Source organism: Podarcis melisellensis (assembly GCF_964234715.1).
Source record: "Podarcis melisellensis genome assembly, chromosome: 9".
NCBI classification, from domain to species: Eukaryota; Metazoa; Chordata; class Lepidosauria; order Squamata; family Lacertidae; genus Podarcis; species Podarcis melisellensis.
Genome location: NC_138541.1, coordinates 35,469,577 through 35,496,406, shown reverse-complemented (window position 1 = coordinate 35,496,406; position 26,830 = coordinate 35,469,577). Strand labels below are relative to the sequence as shown.

At 44.2% G+C, this 26,830-nt stretch overlaps 1 protein-coding gene and 1 long non-coding RNA gene across 4 annotated transcripts in view; one reads left to right on the top strand and one right to left on the bottom strand.

The window, feature by feature from the left end:
- IL15 (interleukin 15) overlaps nucleotides 1–26,830 on the bottom strand; it is a 77,659-nt gene that overhangs the window by 30,987 nt on the left and 19,842 nt on the right. The window contains exon 1 of one of the 2 annotated variants that reach the window (XM_081926255.1): nucleotides 1,195–2,584. The exons of the other annotated variant lie outside the window; for it this stretch is intronic. The gene's annotated coding sequence lies outside the window, so the exon portion shown is untranslated. Of the gene's footprint in view, nucleotides 1–1,194; nucleotides 2,585–26,830 lie in introns of those variants that run through there. 2 annotated transcript variants of the gene reach the window in all.
- Nucleotides 1–26,830, top strand: part of LOC309378250 — a 33,661-nt gene that overhangs the window by 3,595 nt on the left and 3,236 nt on the right. The window contains exons 2-4 of one of the 2 annotated variants that reach the window (XR_014171947.1): nucleotides 4,355–4,398; nucleotides 25,568–25,708; nucleotides 26,672–26,789. This is a non-coding gene — a long non-coding RNA (uncharacterized lncRNA). The remainder of the gene's footprint in view (nucleotides 1–4,354; nucleotides 4,399–25,567; nucleotides 25,709–26,671; nucleotides 26,790–26,830) is intronic. The other variant, XR_014171946.1, reaches the window with a different exon arrangement.

The following is a 26,830-nucleotide window of genomic DNA, read 5'->3' as shown; positions in this document are numbered from 1 at the left end:
CTGAGAAGTTGGCGAAACTGCTTCCCCACCACCACCAAAAATCAGCTATCAGACTATGGAATGTATGATATTTTTGTGTATGATGACATGCTGCCTCTGCACATGAAATGGCACATGAAATGGCACCAAGGCGTGTGAATTTTTCTGCCCTTCCTTCTCGCCTTGCCCTCACTCCAGATGCTTTTGAGTATTTGGGTCATGTAAAATGTAATTTCTAATGTGGCTATTGCAATAAAGTGATTGGGGCGGCGGCGGGGGGGGGGGGAACAATGCAGCTCTTTGCCAAGAATGCAAGGGACCCTAGGTACACCTCTGACTACTAGAGGCAGAGAAGTCACTGGCTGGGGCAGGCAATGGGATGGGAAGACAGGCTGCTATTTACCTTTTGCCTTTGACTGCCTTTCCTCACCACCAGTTCCAGCTGCTTCAAGCTAAATGTGACTTAGCCGGCATTACCATTAGGTACTGCCGCCTCCCACCATTATATTACCTTCAGTGCTGACTGACTGTTTTAAAGTACAGAGAAAAACGGGCGGGAGAAATAATGGAACAGGGTCCAGGAAGAATGGGGTGGAAGGGAGTGTGCTGGAAGAGGGTATGCATGGCTGGCTGGCTGGCTGGCTGGCTGGCTGGCACACACCCATAGTTACTTGTAACTTTCGCTTGTAAATATGAAAGGCAGAATATTCATGGGGTTAAATAGCCTTACAGGAAAGGGGGGAAGTTATGGGGTGTCTAACTTAAACAAACCCAGCTTCAGAAGCCTGTTGCGGAGTTAATAAATGCAAGAAACGAAAGGCAGAACCATCTTTCGCTGCGCGTCAGGGGCGAGTGAGAGACGAGGCAGCGAGACCAGCAGGGAGGTCCGAAGACGACGCCGTCCCTCCAAGCGCGAGAATATGAAAAAGGCGCCTGGGCTGCTGAGCAGAGACGTTCCTGGGTTCATGTGTGTTCATTTTCGCCTCAGGTGACAGGCGCCCTCCTCTCCGCCGCCCGTTTTTTACTTTCGCTAGCGTCAAAATAAAGGCACGCCACCGGGGTCAAGCGGGGCATTCGCGGCTAGTGACCCGTCAGAGCGCCGCGGCTCGGTCCGTTTCCTCCCCGCCCTGCGGAGCAGCTGGGTCTGGAAAGCCGAGGAAACTCCGGCGGGGCAAATGGCAGGAGGCAGGGGAGGAGGGGGAGCGAAGCAGGTACCTGAGAACAGCTGGCGCGCCAGGGGTCCCGGCCTCTGGAAGTCCCACGAAGCGCGTGTCCCCGAGGCGCGCGGGCCGTTCAGCGCAGCATATAAAGGGGAAGGAAAGGGAGGGCAGGGCAGGACCGGGCGGCAGTCCCTCCTTCCCTCCGCAGCGGACCTCAGCGGCTCCCTCTCCACACGCCAGGCGAGTCCCCGCAAGGGGAGGGGAAAAGTTTATGTCTCCGGAGAGCCAAGGGGGCCGTTCTGTGGAGAGGCAAGGGCGGAGAAGCCCTCGCGTCACGCGGGAGTCCCCGAGCGCGCAATGTTTGGCGGGGTCCTGGAGCGCGGCTGAGAAGAAGCGGCTCTCTCCTGCCGTCTCTCACACACAAATAAACACACGTACAGACGGGCGTTCTGGCGCTGTGCCGAAACGAGCGGGCTTATCGCCTTTCTGGTGACACGACGACACTACCCACGTTGCGTGAGAGAAGACGGTTCCGAAAGGGCGCGGGGCGGAGCTACTCTTGACGCCACAATAAGTCTAAAGTGCCCGCAAGACTTTTTATTTTTCTTTCCCGCCTTCGTGTCCCTACAGGAAAAAGAGGGTTCTTGTGACGCAGCTAACCCGCCGTGATTTGCCTCCAGCTTCGCTCATAGACGCACCTATAGCACTTTAAAAAGTGATGTTGCCACAGTCTTCAAGGCAAGTGTAGTAAACGTGGTGCCCGTGAGATGTGTTGGCCTCCCATCAGCCCCAGAGAGCATAACCAACCGCCGGTGATTATGGGAATTATAGGCCAGCAACATCTGGAGGGCACCAGGTGAGCTACCAGTGCTTCAGGCAGACAGGATATTGTTGTCTTGTTAGCAAATGCAGCAGGAGAAACCCCTGCAATGAACAGACCGGCAGCTGGGGAAAGTACTTCTAAGGTTATGCCACAGTCAACCCCTAATGCTGGTGGTCAACAAAAGAGGTTTAAAAACTGTCTGAAGGCAAATCTAAAAAAAATGTAATATAAACACTGACTACTGGGAAACACTGGCCTGCAAGCGCTGCAGTTGGAGAACAGCCTTTACCAAAGGTGTCATGGGCTTTGAAGACACTTGAACTCAGGATGCAAGGGAGAAATGTGCTAGGAAGAAGGCATGCTTGGCAAATCCACACTGTGATCAGCTCCTGCCCAGAAACCAATGTCCCCACTGTGGAAGGACGTGTGGATCCAGAATTGGCCTCCACAGTCACTTACGGACTCATTGTTAAAACCGTGTTTATGGAAGACAATCTTACTCCACTACGTGTGATTGCCGAAGAAGAAGTCAATCTCTTGGTGCGCACTATACTTAAACAGACATCTGAAGCACTTTCTTTCCCTCATAGGATTATGGGCACTTTAGGTTGCTGGGGTCTGCAATTCTGTGAGGGGTAAACTACAGTGCCCAACCACACTTTCGCTCGTCCCATGATTTTAAGTGAATTTCAAGTCATAGGTCCGATAATGTTTTGCTTTGCTTTGTTTTTGTCCCAGGGTTTTCTCTGGGAAAATCTGTTGTTTATCACTGAATCAGAACAAAGTCAATCAAGTTTTCAATGGAATGCCATTAGTTCCACTTCAATAGTATACAGTGAGTTTTCCTGGGGAAAGTGGCAGGACAGGAAAAAAACACCTCTTGGCTCTGACTTGACTCACTTGAAATTATAGGACAAATGGCAGTGTGGGTGAGCCCATAGCTAGCCCTCTGGCATTTGTCTCCTGCTACATTGGCTCACACACAGTTTTTTAAAAGGGGGTTGTTTTGTCAAACCACAAAACACTTAGAAATGTTTTCTTTGTAAACCATTTGTGCTTCACTGTGTATGTGTGTGTGCTTTAGAAAAAAACAGTGTTTCATAACAGAGCTTGCCAATGTTTGTCTGGCTTGAAACTCATTTCCCTCTTCCTGGGTCATGTTTTATTGGTCAGCTGCTTAGGCATGCCCTGTGAAATGTTTACAACTTTTAGCTGCTTTTTTAGACATATTTAAACAGTTCACTCCACTTCTGTTTTCTTTTATTGAACTGGATACTGTTTCTATTTCTTCTTTAAAAAATTCAGTAACTTAAACATACACTTTTGTGGGACTAGCAATTAATATGGAATAAACACTACTATGGCACACCAAGATTAGAATTCCCATTTCATCTGTAAGCATGCACTGAAAAAAATAGACAATATTGTTTCTTTAACCATTCTGATCTTTAGTAAAATTCATCGCAGAAAGGAGAACCTCACCTTTTGACTAAGTTGGCAAAACTAGGGAAATGCAGAGGACAGTTAGAATGAGCCAACCAACCAGCATTCATTATTGCTTTGTTCTAATCATGAGACAAACTGTGTGCACACATCCCAGCAGGTTGCTGATTCCATAAGAAAGACCTAGACCATCAATTCTGGTCATGTGCTCACCCACTTACCTTGGGATTGTCTATAGAATGCATATCTCTCCTGTTTTATTTGTTGCATTACTCCATTAGTGCATCAAGCAGTGGTGTGCAATGGGGAACAGTCATGCAATGGGGAATTGTCCAGCTGCAAATCCTGTACAAATGCTGAATGATGATGGAAGTGGTTCAGGCTCTCAAATCTTCTCTTTAGGTCTAGTATGAAAGCTAATGTATCTGCTCAGTTTGATAAGACTGAGTCAGTTGTGGAAGGTCAACAGGCTGACTGTTTAAGCTTTTCATGATGATTTGTAATATTATTGAAAATGTTATATTTTTCTCCTCACTAAGGGAAATGGCTAAACAATTTGATTCTGATTTATATGTCATATGTAAGAGGACCAGCCCAGTCAAAACTATGCACTTGGACCTAATGAGAAAATTGAAGGTCACAATTTTTTTGAGGCTGCAATTTACCCTGGGTTTATAGCATTTTATAGTTTGTACAAAAATAATGAAGATGTCTAATTTTGAGCATTGAGGTTCTAATGTCATCAAGGTCATTAATTCAATATTAGCTTTCCAATAAACAAACTTTTGTGTTCACTTGTTGTTGTTGTTTAGTCGTTTAGTCGTGTCCGACTCTTCGTGACCCCATGGACCAGAGAACGCCAGGCACCTCTGTCCTCTACTGCCTCCCGCAGTTTGGTCAAACTCATGCTGGTAGCCTTGTGTTCACTACCATGTCTCTTTTTTTACAGCCAACAGGCTGCAATGTGCTATACTGAAGCAGCTGTGGAAAGAGGTATGACCTGGGATTTTTAATGAATGGGCTATTTGACTACACTGAGATAGATCACAGCAGCCAAAGGACAAGGAATCAAAACAAAAGATGGGGAAATGAAAAACCAATTGACAAAACTCAATTTTGTCAAGAGTAAGAAGGAATACCTCAAGTGTCATTGACTGACTGTAACTGGAAAAAAGCAAACTAACCTTTTGAGGTTAGCATTTATGAGGTTAAAATGCATTTGCTCTTTAATTTTATAACAAGATGATGCATAAACAGTTGCTAGAAGTATTCAGAAGTAATGCAGGTGTCAGATAATATCATGTTAAGGCATGCCTGCAGTGCCACCTGCAATCCCCCTGCATTAAATTCACATTCATTTTCTTAATGACACAAAACTGTGCTTCCTAATTAAACTGGGGACACTTAATAGCCATCAAAACACTACTTACCATAGCAAGGTGTTTATTTATTGCATAAATTATTCTGATGCTCTCACCATCTACAAAAAAACCCCTCTTCTAATATATGCAAGTCTCATTTCTTGTGGGCACAGGCTATTTGGCAAGATATAGACAATTACCATCACTAATGAGCAACTAAATTACAATTTAGTAATTTAAGTGCAATGGCAAACAAACTCAATAGTTTACAAGAAGCGAACACTAACCTGAATTAAATGCTAACCTGAATTTACCAACCAACATAATTGTTAAATAAAATGTGGTCATATTATATTAGAAGAGAAAATGAAGTCAGTGTCACCCAATTTGCAACAATTTAAGGCTAGTTTGCAAAGTGGATGCACATTTAAGAAATTGATTTTGTTGTTGTTATGTTTATCTCAAGGGAGTGCTTGCATTTCTACCATGGTCAATATCAGCTTTTATCAGAGAACTAAGCTCAAAGGGCACTAGGCCAAAAATAGACACACCTTTCTTCTCTTCCACACCCAGGGCCCACCCAAGAGAAGGGAGTGCAGGGGATATAGCATACCCCTGCCTAGAGTCAAAAGGGGAGCCAGAAATTTCCTAGGACCTATATTGCATGAAGACTAGCATTTACATTTTGTGTAAGCCTACATAAAACACAGGTGACACAGGTGGCAATGCCTAGGACTTGCCGATCGAAAGGTCGGCGGTTCGAATCCCTGCAGCGGGGTGCGCTCCCGCTACTCGGTCCCAGCGCCTGCCAACCTAGCAGTTCGAAAGCACCTCCGGGTGCAAGTAGATAAATAGGGACCGCTTACCAGCGGGAAGGTAAACGGCGTTTCCGTGTGCAGCTCTGGCTCGCCAGAGCAGCGATGTCACGCTGGCCATGTGACCCGGAAGTGTCTCCGGACAGCGCTGGCCCCTGGCCTCTTAAGTGAGATGGGCGCACAACCCCAGAGTCTGTCAAGACTAGCCCGTACGGGCAGGGGTACCTTTACCTTTACCTTACATAAAACACCATATTGCTTCTTTTCCCCATCTACTTCCTCTTCTGGGTGTTGGCACTGGCAGCTGCCCACCTACAAGCAGAGGAGGGCAAAGCAGTTCATTGCCACCGTTATTATCTCATGAACAGATGAATAACAGACTACAGCTGGTAAAATTATCTTTTCGATACAACTCTCCTAAGCAGGAAATAGTTAATATTTGCACTGATTCAAAGTATCCAGAAAGTTGATCTACCTTTCTTTTTATTAATACTAATGTCTTCCGGTGATCTGATTTGCACTGCAGTATAAAAAGGACGATTAATGGAGAAAGGAAGGGTACCAAAATACACTTTGTACCCTATGATGAAATTTCTCTCAGAGGCCCTCTCCAGACAGGAGAAAAACTGCAGATGTTGTAATAAAAAAGGAGTGGCAGAAGAACCACTGCTCAGTCCTGAATGGTTCTCAACTCCTTGCCCTCCCGCTTTTGGCAATAATCATCATGTTCTGACTAGTGCCAAGTCTCAGCAATTTTTCTCCATAAAGACAACCAAATTGTTTTATTAAATAGAGGAGAGGAGAGTCAAGGGGTGACATAACTGAGCTTCTGGTGCTCAGAGTGCATTTCCCCACCGGGGAGCCGTGGAAAGAATGTAGTTGGTCAAGGGAGCCACGGACTTACAAAGGTTGAAAACCTCTGGTCTACAAAAAAAGGGAGAATATCATCTTTGAGTGTAGCACAGATATTAAGAAGTTTATTAAGAATAAGAAGCAAGACCATGACCACAGAAAAAATGAGTAGCTGTGAAGTAAATATGATGTGGTTGCATTAAAAAAAGAAAGAAATGATGCAAAATTAGGCAATTGTTAATTAATCTTTTTTCATTGCAAACTAAAGTGATAGGGAGATATTCAAAATGAGATGTTAAAATTTTTCAGTGTTTTCAGTGCTATAGAGGGTATCTGTCAGATTACCTGATAAAGGAAAAATGAAACAGAAAATTGGAAACACTTGCTGTTTTAAAAGAAATCTCTATAAATTAAAGGAAGGAAGAGTGAATGAGCAATTTTGCTGATGATTTTCTTGGCCTAACATGCTGTATGCTGTGGAAAGAATGAATTTTGGCTTAATCAACACACAGCTGTATGAAGACTCGACAGAGACAATATTTTATTCGAGAATCACTGGAGAGACTGTGTACTCTCCCCCACCCTATAATCTAGATATGTTTTGCCCAGAAAAGCACTTCTGGGGAAACTGATTTCATTTCAAAAAGAAAAGCACATTGGAGATGGATTCTGCATTACCCCACACAGTGATTGTTCAAAAGCAGATGTAGGTAGTCTTGGCAATGGGAGTATTGTGAGGAGTATGTTGTGGGTATGCAATGATCATAACCACTCCACCTTACTTCATTCACCAGGGCATGTGCAGGGTGGGGAAGCATGGATAGCCTACTCGGGGGAAGGCTTTTCAAATGTGTGTCCAGTAACCACACACAGCCTTGTGGAAGAATCAATAGAGCATGAAAGCAGCATGCTGAATGAGCACACACCATTCCAGATTGAGAGAAAAAATACATTTTTATTACAAACATGTTAGTGTGTATGCAGCCTTAGCGAAGCTGTAATCAGTACAGATAAGAGATATTCAAGAATTTGCTTTCCTTTCTTGCTAGCTGGTAAAATGGGGACTTTAGCACTGATATCAAATGGATAAATATTCCACCATTCTCCTGTCACGGCTAAAATGGCCGCTGTTTCTTTAATGCGAATAAAGCTGGGTCAGCATGACTCAGTGGCCTGCAGCAGGTTGTATATATAAGTGAGAAATGTTAGTTTGTGCTGAGGCTGGAGGTTGGGTTGGTTAGTTGGTGCTGGTGTGTATAGTTATTCAGTCGTGTTTTGCACAAAGACTTTTAAGAATAAAACTCTGCAAGGATATTCTTCTGGACTCTTTTATGATGACAAGGGTCTGAGGACCAGGCTGAGGAGACAAAGGGAGGTCAGAACCCTTTCCTTCTTTTTTTTGCTTTTTACAAACACTGATATCTCCTTTGTATTGAAGTTAGTTTAATGTTACTACATTTATATCCCTGTTCCCCCCCCCCAAAAAAATTAATCCTAGTCATAGCTGTCAACTTTCAGATTTGAAAATAAGGGATCAGCAGCCTCGAAAATAAGGGATCAGCAGCCTTACCTGTCCTGGGGACAGCCTATGGGATATCTAACAATCCGGGATAGCAACGGGAAGCAGCGGGAAACGGCGCTGGAATAAGGGAATTTCCCGCCAAAAAAGGGAAGGTTGACAGCTATGATCCTAGTTCAACTATACTGAGTCATAGTGCCCAATCCCACTGGAAGAAATGGTGCTTCAGGTAGTTGTGACTAACTTCTTCCACTGCTTCATTGGGGCTTTTATGCTAATTGATAAAACCAAGTATCTGTATTTTTACCTCATTTGTCAGTTTTGTCCATAAGGCCTACTAAGCCTTCTGAAGCTTTACATGGCATGTGTGCCTTTTCCCAGCAGCTGCTATTCTTACAGTGTAAGGAGATGAAAGCTCTTTTAAGGCTAGATTATTAAAATGAGGAAAACTAATAATTAAATATGCAAAGCCATTGGCTTGGGGTTATCAAGATGACACTGTGTGTTTGTGAAGGGGTGCTGGAACCCCAAGCACCATGCAAGGGTAAGAACATCAGGGAAGGTTAAGAGCAGATGACAGACCCTCCAAGTGTCCCTATTTTCCAGGGATGTCCCTGATTTAGAGAAGGCATTCCATTTTCTTATTTGATCCTGAAATGCCCTGCTTTTCCTTAAGACATCCCTATTTTCACTGGAGAAACTTTGGAGGGTATGGAGTTATTCGACTCCTGAGCTGTCAGAAGGCCATCCTGTATAGGGAAGGTTTTTTTTTTAATGATTAATGTTTTAGTATTTTTTTATATATGTTGGAAGCTGCCTGGAGAGTCTGAGGCAATGTGTGGGGTATAAATAGTAAAATTATCATTATGGAATGGGAAGTCCCTTTTTTCATCGGAAAAATGTTGGAGGGTATAAGATGACCCCTGTTGTTATCAGGGCCAGTTTGTAGATATGCAGGTTATATCCTTTAAGCTTTAGAAATATTTGCATTCAAAAGCCATGATCATTTTCACTGGACCTTTGACACCAATCACTAGGAACTCAAGAGAAATCATGTGGCTTTCCTGGAAAAAAGTAAGAACATTATTGCAAAGTCAAACAAAGACATGAAAAGGAATAGAAATGGAATATTTCAAAGTCGGGGAAAGTTTATGCTTTAAAAGTGTTCTGACTTTAAGGGTTTTGTTTTTTTTAATTCAAGCATTGAAACACGTCGTAGCTGATTAATAGCTGCTGAACATCTTAACTAGACACAGACAAATTGCCAAGGGAATCATGGCACATGAACTAGCTTTTTCACTGGGATATTGACTTGCATTCCTCACCGATCAGAAAGTAAGCTGCTCTCTTTCATTGGCTGCACTCGTTAGTTCCTTTCTAAAGGGAGCTTTAGTTTTTGTAACCCTTATCCCATGAAACTTCACAGATAACCTGCTATTGATTTAGTAATAGGTCAGAGGAAAAATCAGCCAGGCTATCTGGTCCTAGCCGGTGTCAGGCTATTTCCAGTAGGTACAGATCTGAAGATTCTTGAAACGGTTTTTGCAAATGCACCTCTGTAATTATTCAAATCGTGAAGCATCAGATCCATAGCCCATCATCCTCTGGCTTTAAATTAATCAAACAAACAGGTATATTCTTGGAAATATGCCTGCATGTTGGGATTTTGCCCTTGGAAGTTTCAGCCAGCTTTCTACATCTCAGAAGCTTTTTCTATGTGCTAGAACAGTGGCAACGTGCCAGGCAGAGATTAATTTCCCCCCAAATTAGAGCCAACCGTGCACCATCTGTTACCTGCTAGGAGACCCTGGAAAACTAATCAGACCCAAACCTACTTAGGGCAGGGCAATTTCTGTCTGTCCTTTCTTTCTTTTAAAAAAGATTTTTGGTTATGCATGTAAGTAGGCTCGATTTCTTTCAGCAGAGATATTTGCTGCTCACACATACGGAACACTTGGTAAGTGGCAGCTCTTAAGAGACTTTTAACAGAGCTGTAAAACAGTGCTGCAGAATGATTAGTCAAGCAGCTTATTAGAGCTATTGGGTATTACATGAGGAAAACAAGTGATTTCTCACATGGGTTTATGTGAAGGAAGTCACCACCAGCTGGCAATCCCCTGTAGCTTGAACCCACGATTGCACACACATTTTTAAATCCCCCTGAGTCTGTTGTCACTAGCATGGAAATGTAATGGTGCGAGCCCTTGTCCCACTCCAGCTCTGACATTACCTTTAAAAAATACTTCTTAGGCAAGTTGTACTATAACATTAGAATGGCCAATTTACCTGAGCACACAACTAATATATGGCAATTATCACGTAATTTGCTCTAAGTGAGAGGGTGAAAGAGCAGAAGATTTTATTACTCCTGCTCAGTTGCAGGCCTGTATTATCAGCTGATAAAATGCACCATAATGTGAGGAGATTTTTGTAATGGCTCTAATGATATGATAACCTTAACTGGTTCTTCATGTACGTTTCAAATTTCATTGCTAATAACAATCTTAATATGCTATTCATTAGCCCATTAATTACATCATCATTTAACACACAGACCACTTCCAATTAGCTTTAATGACATCAGAGCTATTTTTCCATGCTGGCATTTTTTAAAAAAAAAAATTAAAGAAAGGAAAAAATGTGCACTGTGCTTTCACACTTGAACCGCCTGCTGTTCTGTCTTAATTAAGTTTTGTAACAGCAGTCATAGTTTATAGGGGACTTTTTAACCTCATTTGATTTCAGACCATTTGTACTGTCTTGAAGTAGGCATTGAAAATGTCCGAGTTAATCCAATTACCTCAAAAGGCAGGCAATCTCATTTAATTTATATAATTTTAGGGAAAGGCAACACTCCCACAAACGGCCAGAACTATTTTATCTGCACCAATATGTAAAAGAAAAATACCTCAAAACCCTGAAAAGATGGAAGAAAAGAAACAAACATTCACGATGCAGATGACTAGAGAGGATGGACAGGCCTCCATGGGGTTTAATCTGGCACTGCTTCCATGCGTACCAGAACGTGTGGAGGCTTTAGCACATGGGTAGGCAAACTAAGGTCCGCGGGCCGGATCAGGCCCAATTGCCTTCTGGATCCGGTCCACAGACGGTCTGGGAATCACTGCATGGATCGGCAGCACACGTGTTCTTTCCCTCTCCCTCCCTGTCCCTCACATGGTGCTGGCGCCGCCTCCTCCCTCCCCCCATCCTCCTGGCTTCTCCCCGCCCTGCCTAGAGGAGGAAGGGGGCTGGGCTTTGTTGGTGCCAGCAGCAGCAGCGCTCGAGCAGCCGCCATTTTAAGCAGCCCCTTTTGCATGCCGCTCATTGTCCTTCCGCTGCTGCCGCCAGTCCCTGCCGCTCACAAGACACAGGTAAGCAGCCACCAGGGCTCATGGTGCTCTTGCGTCATTCCCGCCCCCAATATAGTTTGCCCCCCTCCCAAGGTCTGAGGGACAGTGGACCAGCCCCCTGCTGGAAAAGTTTGCTGACCCCTGCTTTAGCATGTTCAGCTGTGTGCACAAAGTCTCCCTCCATCCTGCTGTACATATAAATGGGGGGGGGGTGTTGCTTCTTGGCATGCATGATGTGAGGAGTGGGACTGCTTGGAACAGCCCCACTCTATACTTGTGTGTTGGGCTTGCTTTCCTACTCATATTGAAATACTGCCCCCTCAATGAGGCCAAACTTAGATTCACAAAATGTTTAGGGGTATGCGTACCCCTGCGTCCCCCCAGAAAAAAAGCACTGAATACGACTTTAGATAATTCAGGATCAGAGAAGAATCTAGGAGTACGTAATGACGTCATGTTGCTAAAGCTCTATTTCACTGTAACAACTGAATCAGGAGAAGCCAGTCCCTGTGCTCAGTACTAAACTGCAAGGGGGCCAACAGACCGAGTCTGGATCCTGGCAAGATAGAGGCACTGTTTCTGAACCAGGATAGCCTGGCCGCTGTTGCCATGTGCTGGTAACCTCCAAGTTGGATTACTGTGATGTTTGATTGCTCCATGGCGCAGACGATTAGCACCATGCTACACTGTTGGTGGAGAAGGGACGCAGGTGGCGCTGTGGGTTAAACCACAGAACCTAGGACTTGCCAATCAGAAGGTCGGCAGTTCGAATCCCTGCGACGGGGTGAGCTCCCATTGCTCAGTCTCTGCTCCTGCCAACCTAGCAGTTCGAAAGCACGTCAAAGTGCAAGTAGATAAATAGGTATCGCTCCGGCGGGAAGGTAAACGGCGTTTCTGCGTGCTGCTCTGGTTCGCCAGAAGCTGCTTAGTCATGCTGGCCACATGACCCGGAAGCTGTACTCTGGCTCCCTCGGCCAATAAACCGAGATGAGCGCCGCAACCCCAGAGTCGGCCACGCCTGGACCTAATGGTCAGGGGTCCCTTTACCTTTACTTTACACTGTTGGTGAAAGAATTGCATTAGCTTTCATGCTAAGTTCAAGGGGTTGGTTCTGGAGCACAATTCACCCCTTAAAAACTCAAGGAATCACTCTTGTCAGGAGCTCCATTATACAGGAATCAGACCTTTAGTATGGTGACACCTACCGTCTAGAATGACCTCCCATTATGCACTGGACAGAGACTGTCTTTGTTGCATTTTAAATGCCTATTAAAATGTTCCTTTTTCGACAACCTTGTCAGTGGAATTCTTTATCCTAAACTGTATCTTCATTGGCTTTGACATTGTTTTAAAATATAGAATTGCTTTCGGTTCTTTGTGTACAGTATATGGAATTGTTTTTAATGTCAATTTTTAAATTATGAGATACTTTGTGGGAAGTGATTCACAAATGGAACCCAGTCAGTAAACAGTAACCTTAGATAAACCATCAGAAATACATTTCAATCTCCAGTAGCAATGCAGTAGCAATACCTACACATGTAATGGTAAAAATGCCAAATTTTAACTTGTCTGAGATAATATTGCCTGCCTTTCCCAGCCTTACATTTTCTCTGTGTTTGACTGGCAGCCATAAGCAATCTAGGCAGAACATAAACTACTTGTTAGCATTTGCCCTGATAGACAAAATAACAAAGTCGTAAAGTCTCATGGCATGGGGGGGGGGGATGCCTTTTCTGCTATGTGTGTTGTTGTTCCATTAGAAAAATGTAAAAGTTAGCTATTAGAACCGATGATCAAGACCAGCTGGCACATTAACTTGGGTGAAACAATGAGCAGCTTATGTTGAACAAAAAGATCGTATGAACTTTGGCTGACATACTCGATGGTACGGAAAGGCTTTACTGTACTATGCTACAGTAAATTATGCACCACCATAGGTGTGGCACACCCTAATTTTATTTTATTTTTTAAATGGGGGTCATGGCAAGCACAAGAGAGTTCAGCGTGGCATCTCTGCCCTCTCAGCTGCTCTGCTCGCCACTTTTTGCTCACACTGGCGAGCAATGCCTCGCTCTCTAGGTCAGGGAAATGAGGGAACCTTAACCTGTTTTGCTTAATTTGGGTGAGCTAATGGTTAAAGTTGAAGATCATGAAAACTGATGGTATCTTTGCCTGGTTATTACTATAGCAAAATTTGGTACAGTATTTGGTTTCACAGGTTTTTTTAAAATTTTGCATATATTAAGTGAAGTTTAGTTGTGAATTAAGAAAACAACAACTTTTGTTGTCAGTTTCTTTTGTCTGATGAATAAAAATGTCCTTTATGTTTGAGTATGGGTATGTATTCCATAAGCGCTCACCCTTTTGAAAAAAATCACTGGGTGCACCCCCAGTGAAATGTGCTGTGCACACCTATATGCACCACTGAAAGCTGTAGGTTTGGCTCTTGCAGAAACTGAACTCCTCCTCTTACAGTTCAAGGCATGTGCCTCAAAGATTTCTCATGATAAAGAAATGCACTTATCCTTTCCTCCGCACTTTCTAGGCACTGTCTATGCTTTCAAGTTCCATGTCTGAGTGCTCTTTCTCTCCTCTGGCGCTTTCTGCAGAAAACCCCACACTTTATCACTGAATGGCCATTTGTCATCTGCAGAACACCTGAACTGCCATTTGTTGCACTTCAAATAGTGAGTTTTCGAAGGAGAAGCTCTGGGGTAAAAAAAAGAAAAGGGCACCTGGACACAGATGAAAGTGCAGGCCTGTACGTGGAAAGCACAGAGAAAAAGGTAAGTGTGGATAAGTCCTATGTCATCAGTGCTTTCAAGGACCGAGTAATTCAATGGCTCAGCTACTGCATGTGTTGCTGGCAACACCTCCCATCTTATAACACCTTGGATAAATTTTGGACCTGCAAAGTCTTTCTAGTTGTGTTTTTTTAAAAACCCACTTAATTTTTGTTTGCTTGTTTCATATATTTGTTTCAAAAGTTATTTGTGTTTCTAATAACTGCAGATATGAAGAACTGAGTCCAAATAGATGTGGCACAGGAGATATGTGACTGGCTCTTTTTTGTATTGTATTGCATTGTCAGGAGACAGCCAATTTGATTGGAAAAGCAGTGCTGAAGGAAAAAGCAATGATATAGAAGGGAAGAGTGAACCATTTCTCCATTGCTGGAGATCCATTTTTGCTGATCTAAATTGCTCGTCTGCCTCCTCTTCAAGCTTCTCTGGCACAGCTCACTTTCCTGCACATGTCTAAAAGGCATCACTACTGAACCTCACAATGTCCTTCATTTAACCTAAAGGATATTGTCATACCAAGTCCTGGCCTGACCCTGGGCAACCTCTCTTCTTAGAATCATAGAATTATAGAGTTTGAAGGGACTGCAAGGGTCATCTAATCCAAGCCCCTGCAATGAAGGAATCTTTTGCCCAACATAGGGCTCAAACCCACAACCCTGAGATTAAGAGTCTCATGCTCTACTGACTGAGCTATAGCTTCTGACAAGCAAAACCTTCCAAAGCCTGGAGACCTAGGAGAGCAGACAGAGCACCCCAACTGCAGCACAGATCCATAAGACCCTGGTGTCCAGCGAGAGTCCTCACCAGGCCTGCCTCCAAGGGTTGTCCTTAAAGGACCATTGGGCTGTGTTCCTGATTCACCTGTGGCATTGGAGGCCTGATCTGAGTCAATGTGGAGGAAGGTGAAGCATCTCCCAGTCTTCTAGAGTTTCAGCACCAGAAGGTCCAGGCTCAGGAAACTGGTTAGTGAAGGAGTGCACACCAGGAAACCCAAGGTCCCCAGAAGTTACTTGAGAATAAAGGAGTCCTTGGGTGTAACTGCTCTCATCAACAGTAAAGGTTCCTTGGAGAGCAGGCTTCAGTCTCTGCTGCTGGTTATCAGCAGGATCTGGAAGACAGTGGCGTAGCGTGGGGGGTGCAGGGGGGGCCGGCCGCACCAGGCGCAACATCTGGGGGTTAGGGTTAGGTGGCGCAAATCCACGGGTTAGGGGGCACAAATTACTTGCCTTGCCCCGGGTGCTGACAACCCACGCTACACCACTGCTGGAAGACCAGGTTATCTTAACCAAAGTCTGATAATTGCTAGAACAAAATATGCCTTTCAGTTCTTTGCTACTGAAACATGACAATCCCGCCTGCCTTCTGAATGAATGAAATCAGCCTTCTGCTGATTTCTAGACCTTGACTCAGCTTCTGGATTATATTTGACTTGGGGTTGGGGTGATTCTCTTGTCCTTGGCTTCACCTTGGCTTTGCTTTTGGACTCCCCTTGTTACTGCATGGTGTTACTGCATTTTGGAACCTGAGCATGTAGTGGACCCTGCTATGTGGCCTTGGCCAGCCTAGCTCCGGAACTGAGATATATTAGGACAGATTTATTATAGCTACAGTATATAAATAATAATTCTTGCATAATAAAGCCAATGAGTTACTTGGTAGAAGTTAAAAGAAGCTCAGTTCAAAAGAGTAGTTTCTCTGATCTGCATGCAGGTTCAAAGAAGATATATAACAATGATGAAGCAATCAAGGTCTTTGTAAGATATAATGAACTATATGACTCACAGAGGCGGAGATGGGAGCAGGGGAAATGTGATGAAACTAACATACCAAAATTAACATACCAGGGCACAGCATGCCCTGCCCGCTTTTCTCTGCAAGAAGTTAAAATGTGCATACAATCCCTAACGTGTACACAATATCCAGGATTAGATGGGATACCAACTGAATTCTAGAAAGCCTTTACAGATGTATTGTGTGAGCTAAATACTCGTCATTATTAGACAGAGTTAATTAGTATGCCAAAACTGTGATGTTAACAGACCAGTAGAATAATGCCAGAATAGTGTTTACACACAAACACACACAGAGAAGCAGAAGCTAGCTCTGTTCTCATCATATAACCTAATAATCTTTCTCCTAAACCAAGACTAGACATTTTTCACAGCTTCATGGGCTAAAAGTCTGAATAAAACAATAGTTATATTCACAGTGATCACTTATCAGACAACAACAGAAAAGCACTGAACAAATATTGTATGTCATAATAAGAAAACAGAAGCAGCCTGTATTTGTTGGCATACAGTGGGACCATTTATTCAAGACATTTCAGATATTTGATATCAGATTTTTTAAAAATGGTAAGAGGAATGTACTCAAAACTGAGGGCAAACATCACAGTAAATGGGAATAATTCTGACCTTAAAATGTTAATTGAAGTACAAGGGATGGGTGTGCGGTGCTTTCTGCAATATTTATCGAGCCCTTTGCATTTTAAATTAAATCTAAAGAAAGGGATAAATGTTGGTCCCCATATTTGGGTAGATGTCTAGCAAAGAATTCTAATATTACATGATGTGGAAAACCTGGAGCAGTTTTCATCCATACCTGGAAGAAATGTGGAAAAACATTGCAGGCTGAGAGAACTGTAATCTCAAATTCACTCCTTGTATGACTAACAGCACATTCCTATGCATGTTTACACTGAGGTATGCCTCACTTAATCCAAGCTGACCCTGTAGCACAGAGGTGGTTAGACCTCAATTTGGGGTCCTATCTGGACCCCCAGCAATTTTTTATATTATTATTAGTAGTAGTATTTCAAGTCCTCACTGATTTGGGTGGGAGCAAAAAAATAAACAAAGCTGCCAGCTCTGGGAAAGGCAGAGCATGGCACCCTGATGGGAATGCAAATTGCCCCTCCCTAGCCATCAGGTCACTGGAAGGACAGATCGTGAAGTATTGGAATACTTTGGCCACCTCATGAGAAGAGACCCTGATGTTGGGAAAGATTGAGGGCACAAGGAGAAGGGGACAACAGAGGACGAGATGGTTGGATAGTGTTCTCAAAGCTACCAGCATGAGTTTGACTAAACTGCAGGAGGCAGTGGAAGACAGGAGTGCCTGGCGTGCTCTGGTCCATGGGGTCACGAAGAGTCAGACACGACCAAACGACTAAACAACAACAGCCATCAGGTTGACCACCTGATGAGCAGAGAGGAGGGAATAAACTCCTCTCCTCAGTTGATCAGCATCAGCATGGAGGGGGTCTGTGTGTTCATGTAAGAGTGTGAGGTTGTCACATCTACTTTTGCCCATACTCATTGCCGGAATGCAATCCTCAGAAGGTTGGCCAAGGGTGAGCCCATAAAGGCTAGCCACCCCTGCTCCAGTAAGTCTGTTTAAGAGGGCAACCTAGCTAAATTATAATATTCATTCATTTGTTGCATTTATCTCACCCCTATCCTCCAAGGAGCACAAGGTCACATACATGGATCTCTTCCTCCCTGTTTTATCCTCCCAACCACCCTGTGAAGTAGGTTAGGGTGGGAGACTGTGACTTGTCACCTAGTGTGTTTAATGCCTGAGCAGGGATTTGAACCCTGGTTTCCCAGGTTTTAGCCCACCACTCTAATCACTGGCTCTGTCAGTAATTATGTTTGAGTATACTGAGGTTTTGAGATTCAAGTCGCACTCCTCCATTGTCTCTCGAGACGGATGGATGCCAACCAGTTATGACACCCATAGCTGAACAAGTCCGTTGTGGTACAGTGCATAACCTGACTAAATTTCCTTCTGTTTTAACTCCCTGCCTGCTTTCCATTAAATTTATTTGTTTTAAGTTCCGTTACACCTTTGAAGAAGGGGAGAAAGTGAAATTCCAAAGAGCAGTGTCTGCGTTAAACAATGCGGGTTGTGTCAGTAACAAAATGGGCAGTAACAACAAGAGTGTTCAAGCCCAGAGTGTTTATGCTGAAAGGAGTTCAAGTGCATGTCGAGTGCTCATCCTATTTATGGCTCTGAAGTGGATCACAGGAGCCAGCCATGAGTCACAGTCATAGCTGATTTCTTGGAAACCAGAGGTAAAAAAAATAATGAATTGTTCATGTTTCACTTTGGGAATTTTAGCAAAAGATAAACCATCTGTCCTGGTTACTTATTTTATTTACCGTATTTTTCACCCTATAGGACGCACTTTTTCCCCTCCAAAAATGAAGGGGAAATGTGTGTGCATCCTATGGGGCGAGTGCAGGCTTTCGCTGAAGCTTGGAGAGTGAGAGGGGTCGGTGAGCATTGACCCCTCTCGCTCTACAGGCTTCAGGAAGCTATCAGCAAGCCTGGGGAGCCCGCAGGAGTTCCCGCAGGGCTCCCTAGGCTGCGGATAGCAGCCTGCTGCACGGAGCGCAGGGAGCACTGAACCAGAGCACCCCGCACTTCAGGCAGACGTCGGGCAGCCCCACAAGCTCAGGGGACAGCGGGGAGGTGGAGCGCCGACCTGGTTCCCCGACCTGGTTTGGATTCCCCGACCTGGTTTTGGGGGGGGGCGAAATAAAGGGGGGAAATTCCTTTATTCCCCCCTAAAAAAAAAACCCAGGTGTGTCCTATGGGCCGGTGCATCCTATGGGACGAAAAATACGGTACAGTATTTATTTAAGCAACCCCTAGAAGACCCAGTGTGATAAATTATTCAAGCAGTGGACTGCCATGAGAGCAGAATCTGATATGCTGCAGGATGATAGTGTTATATAGTGGTTAGAGCATCAGACTAGGACCTGCCAGACCAGGGTTCATATTCCTCCCTCCCAAAGTCATGAAGCTCACTGGGTGACCTTGAGACAATCACTGCCTCCTCTCAGCCTAACTCACACCTCTCAGAGTTGTTGTGGGGATTAAATGAAGAAGAGAAGAACCATGTATGCCACCTTGAGCTCCTTGGAGGAAAAGGTGGGATATAATTGCAATAAATAAATATGATTACAATTGAAGTGACAATAACAAAGATATCATTTGGTGCATGGTAGGGGAGTCTATATTTCTGGAAAACAGTGACCTACCAGAATATCAAGTGGGCTTGAATACTTAACCTTCTGAAGAGATGCATGGCGGGAACACCATAAGCCAAAGAGATCCTGGAAAACCAAATTGTGTGATCTGGGAAAATATTACACAGAACAAGCAGACAAGGGCCCCTCCCAACATGTCAACAAAACAAAACCCACCTGGTGAAAACAACTGAAGTACATGAAATTGTTACCTTAAAACCTGATGTTGCAAGACAAAGCATATTATCATTCTGGTTGAAAAAAATATTAGAAATTCACAGTTGTAGGGATTTGAAATCTACATTCAAATACAGGTTATGTGCATGAATGTGTGTGCCAACCAAGTTGCCAAATGTTTGTTGTAATAGAATTGACTTACCTAAATGACGCTTCCCTCATTATTAATCCTCTGACGCAGTAGCCTGTGGTAGAATATATCTCCTCACCTCCTAATTCAGGCGGGACCATGACCAAAAGATGGGTGGGTGTAGATTCTCCAGTGGCCACCAGGCACTAGTCACTGTGCTGTTAAAGGTAAAGGTAAAGGGACCCCTGACCATTAGGTCCAGTCGTGACCAACTCTGGGGTTGCGACGCTCTTCTTGCTTTATTGGCCAAGGGAGCCGGTGTATAGCTTCCGGGTCATGTGGCCAGCATGACTAGGCGAACCAGAGCAGCACACAGAAATGCCATTTACCTTCCCAGCAGAGCAGTACCTATTTACCTACTTGCACTTTGAAGTGCTTTCGAACTGCTAGGTTGGCAGGAGCAGGGACCGAGCAATGGGAGCTCACCCCGTCGCAGGGATTCGAACCGCTGACCTTCTGATCAGCAAGCCCTAAACTCTGTGGTTAAATCCACAGTGCCACCCACATCCCTCACTGTGCTGTTGCTAACCTATAAATCCCCAAAGGCCTGGGGTCATCAGCATGTAGGGGACCAGTTTCCCCATAAAAGTTCCCAATATTCTCTTAGATCAGGAAGGGACCTGCTCTGGGTTACCAAGCCTCACTAAATGATCTTGGCAGCAACAATGTGTAGGGTATCTTCAGTAAATGTGGACCACTTCAAGTTCCCCTTTGAAAGGGACTCAATTCTGCCTGACCTTTCCTTTCCACCTTTAAATGGGAAAGCAGCCAAATTCCTGGCACCAGTTGTGCTGCTTCATATTAAAATAGCTATATAAAACCTTAACAGGCAGGCTTCTTAGATTTTCACAGCTGTATCAAGTTCAGTCCCCGCTTTGTGATATGCATAGTTTTGCTGCAGACAACCATCCTTATTTAAGAACCTAGGCACACAGTTTGTAATACATTGCCCTAATTATTAAGATAATGAAATGGAGATAGTTGTGATTTTTAAAGAACCAAAAAAACCCGCCCACCCTGTTTTCCACGCAGAATGTAAAACATGCTCCCCAAGTCAATTTGTTATTATTTGGCACCAATTATATTGCTAAAAGTAATAGCTACCAGTCAATTAAACAAACAAGCACAGTGTGTAATTTTTATGGTCCTTCTCATCGAACAGGCTGTAATTACAGAATTTCAGCAAGGCTCAGTTCTGAGATAATCAGTGCAAATCACATAAATGTCTGGGAAAGATTAGAATAAAACGGGAACCTTGCCCTAAATCCTGTGGTACATTTAAAATGAATGAATGAATGAATAAATAAATAAATAAAATGGCTGCCCAATATGAATGATTCTTAGTAATGCCTTGGACAAATGATTTCAAGAACGGAGGGAGTCTAATGGAAATAGCATTCCATTTATACCAAAGACTGACCTTGACAATCAAGGGGGAAATACAGAATTCAGTATGACATTAGTTGATCAAGGATGGTACTTTCCTAGAACTGCAGTTCCAGCTTAGAACATTTTGACTCTTTAGAGCTTTTTAATATTGTTGTTTTCATCACAATTCAACTTGTACCGAACTTGTTCAGAAAAGTGTGCCATTACACATGTGCAGAGTGTCATCTCCTGACTAAAAAATAAAATAAATCCATCAATTATTCTCCATGGACAGGGAAGAGTTTCCATGTAACAGGGTCCAGGAAGATTTTCAGACAAAATTTACTCTGTACCTCTGATTTAGAAATTAAGCCATACCCCCATGATGTACATTTTTTAATTTGAGCACTGATTACACCTACACTTCCATTGCCAAAATACTAAACACACATAAACCTTTAAAACATGAAGAACACTTGCTTCCAGTTGCATTCAGTTTTCCTCCCTCCCTACACTCACAATTAACATTTCATTATCCAAAACACTAAGAAACTAAGAAAATTAATATTCCAAACAATAGACAATAAAAAACAGCTATTTCAGTTGAGCCAAGGCACACCAGAGCACAGTGGAGCATGTGCAGAGTTTGGAGAATAGCCCAGATCATGTTGCTTCTTTCTTTCTTTTATGTTTGCACTTTTCTTTTCTGTAACAAATCTGTATAAATGTTTTTCAAAAAGAAAAGCCCTGATCTCTTGCCTGCCATTTCACCTGAACAAGTCAGGCACGAGTCAGGCACATCCTTCCTCTAAGTTCCCCAATACCTAAGTACAGTGGTACCTCGGGTTAAGTGCTTAATTCGTTCCGGTGGTCCATACTAAACCAGAAACTGTTCTTAACCTGAAGCACCACTTTAGCTAATGGGGCCTCCCGCTGCTGCCGCGTCGCTGGAGCACAATTTCTGTTCTCATCCTGAAGCAAAGTTCTTAACCTGAAGCACTCCTTCTGGGTTAGCGGAGTCTGTAACCTGAAGCGTATGTAACCCGAGGTACCACTGTACAGGATAAGCTCTATCTGGCAGTTCTATCTGTCAGCAGCGGCAGAGGAGGAACGAGCAGCCCGAAAGCAGCCATTTTGGGCTGCTTGTTCTTCCTCCTCCGCTGCCGCCGCCACCAGGTTTGTGGTGTGGTGAACCAGCTTATACTCGAGTCAATAAGTTTTCCCAGTTTTTTGTCCTAAAATTAGGTGCCTCGTCTTATATTCGGGTTGGCTTATATATATGGTATTCAGTTCTGATTTCAGCTCTACAGCGCCATCTGGTGTCACAGTGTTACAACACATTTATAACACGGTTTGTTTGTTCTTTTAACACTTGCACACAATCTGGCCCACAGACGGAACTCCGCTGGAGTGAACTGGCCCAGGCGAGGTAAACCTTGCCAATCCCTGCCTTAGCGTGTGCTAAGGATCACTTATGAAACCTGTCGTAAGCACCAATAAAACAGCTAGCACGTTTGGAAAGCTAAGCAGGGTCTGGTATGGTTTCACTTGGGATGGGGGACCATGGAGATGACTCTCAGGTTCCTTCCCAATTCTGCAATTCTGTTATTCTGTTATAGTTCAGCGGTATATGAATGGTTTAAATAAACAGATAAACTCTGGCCCTGCAACCAGGAAAGGTTCCCTGCTCCTGGCTTACAATATTAAACTGCACCATGCTGCTGCCTCTTTTAAAAATGATCATTGCACATTCCTGGTTTAAGAGAATTGTGCAAGATCTGTTATAACGAAAATGTGAGACTGCTTAATTGTGCAAGATCTGTTATAACGAAAATGTGAGACTGCTTAATTGTGCAAGATCTGTTATAACGAAAACAAATGTGAGACTGCTTAAACCTCTGACTTGGACGTGTGCATGTGCTGAGCTTTCTGTAAATGAAGATAATTCCTCTCTACCAGGTTTCTCCAACTGATGGTCAACCACACATAAAACCTGAAGCCTTAAAGCACCCAAGGAATCTGATCATGTTGCTGAGAACAGGGAGGGGAATCAAATCAGTCCTGAGCTGCTTCCTGCTGTTTTTTCCAAAGCTCTCCAAGTATCTCATCATGCAGCAAGAAACACCCTTTGCTAGAACAGGCTTAGGAAGACAGGGTAGATTTCCCTTTATCATCAGATCCCTAAATGCCTTAAGCCAGTGGGTTTTTTCCTCTGGATACTCAAGAGTATGCAGTACTGGCATATATATTTTTTTCCAAATGTTAAAAGTGTGGCACTTACTATAACAACTTCATGGTGAGTACTGACACCCTTTTCCCCCCTTTTAAAAAATGCACTGCTTTAAGCTAAAACTTAACATCAAGCTGGGGAAGGTTGAGGGAGAGGAATGATCTTATTTTACAAAAAAGATTGACACACACATACCCTAAGCTCAGAGGACTAGACAACCCCAAACATTTTTATTATCGTTATTATCACAGGTCTTGCACAATTCTGCTAATGTGAGTAACAAACAGAGGTAGCGCTGGCAACAAAGGCCACTTGTTGCAAGGTCAGCACACACAGCGCCCTGAAAAAAAATACACTCAGAAGTTTCCACGCCAGCAATGACTGCAAACGCATTGGCTATTTTTATGTACTGGATTTTCCGCAGTTAGGGGAAATCCATCTTAAACAAAGAAATAACAGGCATTGGGATGGTGATGTCACAAGCAAGGAATTTCTAAGCATCCGAGTGCACAATAAGCTGCTGAGTGTACACACCCTACCTCCATATCCCAGACACAAAGTGCATGCAGTGCAGATAACTCAAGCAAGTGAGCCCAACAGCAGACTTCACGTGCAAGTCATACACACACACACTGCATTTATTATTATTATTATTATCATTATTATTATCATTATTAATTACCCCATGCATTTAAAAACATCCATCCTTAAAAACCTCACTAAACAGGGCTGCCTTCAGATGTCTTCTAAAAGTCAGATTGTTGTTTATATCCTTGACATCTGAAGGAAGGGCCAGTCGTGGAGGAAAGGGCTTCGGTACCCGGGGCGGCATGGCACGTCACACATGCAAGCGTCCCAATAGGGCGGCACCAGCCCGATCAAGCTTCCCAAGGGGGAGCGATGTCACCCCCCCCAAGATGGCCCCCAAGGCGGACCACCCCCAGCCCCCTTCCTCTGCCACTGGGAAGGGTGTTCCGCACCACTACTGAGAAGGCCCTCTGCCTGGTTCCCTGTAACTTTGCTTCTCACAGTGAGGGAAGTAGCAAAAGACTTCAGTTTCTGAGCTGAGCGATGGGAGCAATGGGGGTGAAGACCTTCAAGTATACCTGCCGAGGCTGTTTAGGGCTTTGGTCAGTACCAACACTTTGAATTGTGCTCAGAAATGTACTAGGAGTCAGTGAAGATCCTTTAGGACTGGTGCTATATGGTCCCAGCGGCCACTCCCAGTCACCAGGAATTTTTTATTATTAAGGAATTAAGCATTAAAAAACATTCTATATAAAAACATTTTTTCCTTTTTATAGATGGGGGACACTAAGTCTGAGAGTGAGGCTAGTTCCACAGACAATCCATGTACCCATGACAGAGCACTCAAATGCACAATCAATGCCACCCCACCCCCCAATTTTTTTTTAGCAAAGACATAGAAATACACTGGAGGGTTCAGAAAGGAAATGAATAGCACATGACCCTGGGTGCAGAGTGGAGCTAGACTAACATACTGTTTTTTTAAGAAAATACAGTCATACCTCGGAAGTTGAACGCCTTGCAAGTCAAATGTTTTGGCTCCTGAACGCTGCAAACCCAGAAGTGAGTGTTCCGGTTTGCGCATGTTCTTTGGAACCCAAATGTCCGATGCAGGTTCAGCGGGTTCCAATTGGAAGCCATGCCTGGTTTCTGAACATTTTGGAAGTCAAATGGACTTCCAGAATGGATTCCGTTCAACTTCCAAGGTACGACTGTATGCTTGATTTATTTAGGAAACGTGTGTTTGTTTGTTTATGTCTATGGACACTGCCCAAAACGCATTTGTGCATTTGTGCTATTATAAAGCAATTCACAACTTGCTCAAAAAAGAACGCAGGTGGCGCTGTGGGTTAAAGCCTCAGTGCCTAGGACTTGCCGATCGAAAGGTCAGCGGTTCGAATCCCTGCGGTGGGGTGCGCTCCCGCTGCTCGGTCCCAGCGCCTGCCAACCTAGCAGTTCGAAAGCACCTCCGGGTGCAAGTAGATAAATAGGGACCGCTTACCAGCGGGAAGGTAAACGGCGTTTCCGTGTGCGGCTCTGGCTCGCCAGATGCAGCTTTGTCATGCTGGCCACGTGACCCGGAAGTGTCTCCGGACAGCGCTGGCCCCTGGCCTCTTAAGTGAGATGGCCGCACAACCCCAGAGTCTGTCAAGACTGGCCCTTACGGGCAGGGGTACCTTTACCTTTAAAGCAATTCACAACTTGCTCAAAAAAGAATCAGATTTCTTCTCCGTATACATAGTTTATAAGGACACAGATGAGCAGATTCATGCAATACCTAGCTTATGTACAGATAAACATACTAAGTTTGACCTTGCTATAGCAACAGTTCAGTTAAGCACACTTATACAAAGATACACACTTGACCTGCTAGTTACTAATATGATGGTAATAACACTCCAACAGACCGTGTTTCCTCACTAGGTTCTCAGGCAGATCTTCAAGCCATAGCTTTGAGTCCAGTACAAAGCAAGATAAGCCTCTCTCTCTTCAGCTTCCAGCACCAACCCAAACTCATACACCACCTGCCTTGACTTATTGTTCTTCCATCCTAGGACCAGCCAGGTAAGAAGGGAAAGGATCCACTCATTGATCTCTATGGCAACAGAACACATTTCTTAAGATGCTGATGATAGATACTTAGCTGAGTAGTTAAGGCCATTACCTTAACAAAGGAACAGGTTTGACTGGTTCAGCAGGTTTTAACCTCACAGATGCAGGATCACAGGCCTAAAAGGATGTCGGGGCCATGGGTCGGCAAACTAAGACCCAGGGACTGGATCCAGTCCAATTGCCTTCTAGAGCCGGCTTGCAGACGGTCTGGGAATCACCACGTGGATTGCTGTGGATCTGATTCTGATTGTTCAGGCTGCGCCATTTCCCCTCCCCTCCTTCAAACACCGTGGCAGCACCTCCTCCCTCCCTCCTCGTGGCTTCTCCCCGCCCTGCCTAGAGGAGGAAGGGGGCTGGGCTTTGTTGAGCCGCAGTTGGTTGAGTGCCATTTTAAGCAGCCCCTCTCCAGAGCCAGCCCTTTTGCGCTGCTCATCGTCCCTCCGCCACTGCTGCCAGCTCCTGCCACTCGCAAGGCACAGGTAAGCAGCCACCGCGGCTCATCCAGTGCTGTGGAGAAGGGAAGGGAGAGTCGTGGGGGAGATTTTTTCTTCAAAATATAGTCCATCCCCCCACAAGGACTGAGGGACAGCCCCCCCCCCATGGAAAAAGTTTGCTGACGCCTGATCTAGGCTGACCTCCCAAGCCTAGAACAATATACTATACCTGGGAGCTACAGCTCAAGAAGCCTGCTGAAATATAGGTAAATTTAGGGTTGAAAATACCCATTCAGAGGAAAACATTTCCCCCTGAGCTGTTAAGAGCAGTCCTAGATTTACCTGTACATCAGTATCAGTCAACACCTGTACATCACTAAATGTCTTGGCCTCTTTTTCCCCTCACTGTGCTAACATTGAGCCAACCGTTTCCAAACGCAGATATTATTGGCTGGGAAATGGATGTCTTTTATCTCTTTAGGAAATCAGCAGCCTAGTTTCTTGGTAAGAGGAGGCTCATTAGTACCAGATGTGAACCCAGAAAGTAAAAATAAGAATGGCAGACTCTGGATTCAAGAGGTATCAAGAGAGTTTGAAAGGTCAGTGCCAGAAGAATGAGAATTGCTGCCACACGATAAAA